The following is a 4,567-nucleotide window of genomic DNA, read 5'->3' on the forward strand; positions in this document are numbered from 1 at the left end:
AATCATCAAAAATACCCTTAGTATGTATTATACAAACAAAACACACATTTAGCAACATCATATATGATACAATTGTAGATTTTTCAACTTCTACTTTTACTAGTCATCAAAAGCACACAAATTCACTAATTTATATATTCCGAAATAATTCTAGCATTCAATTTAAGAGGTAATATCCAATCATACTACTATTCAAGTATATCACTATGCATGATAACATCATTAGCACTTTAATTAAGTATTATTATGTATTATGATTACGCTTATGCTTAATTGATAATTATAATGCATTATTAGGAAGTGGTAAAAGATTCAATATGAAGACTTTGTTGAATTTTGTAAAAGTTTCTACATGTTATTAACCAAAACAACTTATAAAAACAAAAGTGAATTTAAACCATACATAGTACAGATATAATCCTAGTTAGTCATTAATAATTTATTTTTAAATTAGTTTCTTACTCCTTAGTTGTGATAATTGTCTTTATTATACTTGAAGCTAGTCGAAGGCTCGAAGCTTATTACACTTAAAGCAAGTGGAAGCTAAGACATAAAAGTGTAATAGCCCAATAAATATAAAACAATACTATAATAATATCGAAAAATTTATGAATAACAAACTAAAAAATATAGGACGTGAATATATACTATAAAAATTGGCCACCCCATATGACTTGCTAATGCTTGAAAAGATATTAATAATACTTTACTTAATTAATTAACTAATTTAATTAAAAGTTTAAAATGATTGAAATTCTAATTTATGTTATAAACTTAAATGAGGCTTACACTCAAAGCCTACAATCACATGTTTTGTCATAGACTTGATAGGAGATATGGTGAATAGTTGTTACACATGGTTGCTTTCAAAAAAAAAAAATCAATCATCACGCAATTGTTATAATTAATTATTTTGTTATTATATTCTTAATTTGCTGATTATATATGAAAATTTAAAGATTTTTACTTGTGGGTAAATGAAATAAATATTTAAGATTCATTGCCATTTATAATTTTAATATATAATTACAGATTCGTAACAATAGTAATTAATTTTTTTTGTTCAAATGAAATTGTAAATATAGTTTTTGATGTTCTTTTATCTTATTATTGAACATTCAGTTTTTGAGGTTATTGATCAAAAATATTCCAGCATCATTTTCTTTAATCATTTTTTACTCAAAACTATTGTGTTTAATATAAAAAAGGTCATCCAAATTTGACTATTTAAGTGGTTAGAATTGCCCATACCTCCTAATAAATTATAATCAATACTGATTTTATTAAGAAAAATTAAATTTTTTTGAATATCTAAAGTTAATTTAATATGTCAAGGCCCCTTTAATTTCTTTTATTTAAATATAAATATAAATTGTGGAGAACCTATAGTCAAAACCTTGATTCCACCACTAATACAGACATATAGTGCATCATTGTATTTTGTATATAACGTTTTCACCATAATTCTCTTTCCCATAATTGAATAATAATAAAGTCAGCAAAGTTGGACAAATAAATTAATTAAAGAAATTACAGCTACATCAAGAAATACTAACTCAGGTATACTAAATCAAAAAAATCTGCACTGTGAGTTAGTACATGAGGAATAGTCTACATTACACAAAAAGAAAATTCCGTTGCCGGGACTTGAACCCGGGTCTCTCGGGTGAGAGCCGAGTATCCTAACCAACTAGACTACAACGGAGTTGCTGTTATGCGTACCTCATGAAATTTTTCTTTAAAAACAATACTAATTTTGAGCAATCATACTTAGATCAAAACTAAGCTAATCATACCATATGTCCATATTCGAGTTATCAAGTCGAATTGAGCAAATCATATCTCTTGTGTAGAATTTGAGCAAAACTTTATTTATTTAAAAAATTAAAAAATTTTGATACGTGCTTGTATACTGTTAAACAAGTTTAATTCTTAAAAGATATTATATAATCTGTTCCATCAGAGTATTGAGTATTAGAATCAGAGCAAAGTTGAAAAATATATTATTATTAAGAAGTAAATTAATTTGTCCTGATTCATTCATTGTGATCGTTGTTTAATTTGGAAAGTGTATACAAGTATCCATAGTAACTAGTAATGACTAATGAAGGATAGCACTTACACTATCTATAATTATAAGACCTTTGATTATCGAAGGAGCGAGAAAGCGTCAATGAAAAGACAAGTTCAACCAATAACAAAATATAATACGGATGGTCTTGGACAGACCTAGGAAAATTTGATCCGACCCGAAAATGAACTCGGGACCCGACCCGACAAAATCCGAACCCGATCGACCCGAAAGCGACTTAATCCGAAACATGACCGACTCGATAATTACCGACCGGAAACCGACCCGTTTTGACCGATTAAATATCAATTTTTAGAGTAATTTCAATGTTAGAATTCATTTCAAATAAAATTTTAGTTTTCAAAGTATCTCAACATATTGAGTATATCACTTGAACCCTAAAACTCATCAATAGATCTCAAAAAACACGTATTTAACGTCTTTTTAGCCATCGTAATTATTTTTCTTTAAAAACAGGACGTTATAATCATCTTAATTGAATACATGTATCTTGTTAAATCAGTCAAATGAGTTTTTAATTCTTCTACATTTCAGTAAACAAATCAATATAATTTATACGAACGTTTCGCACGTTTGAATGAGCTTTTCAAAAAACGAATGTCGCTACCCTAAATAATAAAACGCGTATCTTATAAGACGAAATAAGTACTTAGTTAGTTGTATATCTTTCCAACATGAAAATTGTGAAGATAATTTTAACATCATTTTTATCTAACGTTACAATTATAATAAACAAAATAACTTTTATAAAGCGCGTATCTTACAAGTCTTTCAAAATAAGTATTAATTCCCCTATTTTTCTTGCACTTAAATGAACCTGACATACCAACTATTTTTTGAAAATCGTACATGTAATTTCTCTAATGATTTTTTTTAGACATTTTAATGATTTTTTTTTATGTTGAATTAGTCGATTGGATATTCTAATGTTTTATGGTAACCCGTTGGGTCAATCCGAACATACCCGAAACCCAGAGTGATCCGACCTGAAACTGACCTGATCCGAAACTAACCCGACCCGAAAATGACCCGACCGAAATTGATCCGACCCAAAACCCGATCGACCGACCGTTTTCCCAGGTCTAGTCTTGGATGTGAAGGTCTCATAATGAGACCGTCAATTTAGGCCGGGTCAATTTGCGCGTGTAATAACCTACGCTTTTTTTTATATTTTTTGAGCATTTTTCAATTTTGACTTTAAAGGTATTAATTTTCAAATTGATACCTTTAAGATCAAAATTGATAAATGCCCAAAAAATTAAAATGTTGTTACACGCACAATTTAAACCGGCCCAAATTAACTATCTCATAATAAGACCGTCTGGTTTAAGTTTTTTTAAATATAATATGTCCCTTCGAATTCAGTCCAAGGATGACTTTGGTTTGATGTACCAGTCTTAATTGGTATGTAAAATACTCTAATCCCACTTTGTTATTATGGATTGGCCTGGATAGATTGCACATACGAGGCGGTTGGTTATATAGAAGACTTGCTGCTGTAAATGTGCTTGGTGTGGGTGATTAGTAGTAAATTAATTTGTCATAATTATTGATTTTTGTTTGGTAAAGTTTACAACGGGTAAAATTTTTAGAAAGGGACGGTCTCTTTGAAAGATCAATTTTAATTAGGTCGGTCGATTACATATTTTTTAAAATATTGTAAGTAAGCAAGCATTAAAAATGATGTAAATAGACGATTAAGATATTAAAAGTAGGCATTAAGAATACGATAAGCATTAAAGATAATATAAGTAGATATTAAGAATACGATAAGTAGGTATTAATCTTTAATAGACTGGACTTGAGATACTTCTCTTTATGTCTCTCAAAGAGACTAGCTGAAAATTTTTTCTAATGCAAAATATAGACCTTAACACTAATTTAATAAGATATCATATGACTTTTTTTAAAAATAAAATTTATTAATTTTAAATACTCTTTTTGTCCCCTGGTAATAGCAATGGGAAATGTGATGTTTTTAAAGAAAATTAGATTTTTGGTACTTCCTCCATTCTGAAATAGTCATTATATTAAACTTATTGATATTATTCATCTTTCAAGCTTGTTTTATATATTGCGCTTAATTTGTAAGAAAAAACATAGTCAAGTGAGATCTCGTTTGAATCGTTGTATCGAATACTTTCATAATATCAAATTTTATTATTCTTTAGTTAAGCATAGTTTAAGATAATGGAGAAAGTAATACATAAAGAGAAAGAATAAATTGCTTAAATAAAAATAAAAAAAGAGATAATATATATGGACGATATCAAAAAAATTGGTGGAGAGACAAAATAAGTTAGTTAGTATAGAGAAACAAAATTAGTTACTACTCCATTACTCTCTCTATACTATTTCATTACTCTCTTTATGCCACAAAATATGCATTATTTTCATTTTAATCCGTATTAAATTCATTAATTTTTGATCATTTATATCCAATATTGTAAAACCAAAGTACCATTTACTATTTTT

General features: G+C 28.0%; 1 non-coding gene across 1 annotated transcript; it reads right to left on the bottom strand.

The window, feature by feature from the left end:
- Positions 1-1,632: 1,632 nt before the first annotated feature.
- Positions 1,633-1,705, bottom strand: TRNAE-CUC (transfer RNA glutamic acid (anticodon CUC)). The gene has a single exon. It is a non-coding gene; the product is annotated as a tRNA-Glu (tRNA).
- Between the last annotated feature and the right edge of the window lie 2,862 nt (positions 1,706-4,567).

This window comes from Amaranthus tricolor, chromosome 5 (assembly GCF_026212465.1).
Source record: "Amaranthus tricolor cultivar Red isolate AtriRed21 chromosome 5, ASM2621246v1, whole genome shotgun sequence".
Lineage (NCBI taxonomy): Eukaryota > Viridiplantae > Streptophyta > Magnoliopsida > Caryophyllales > Amaranthaceae > Amaranthus > Amaranthus tricolor.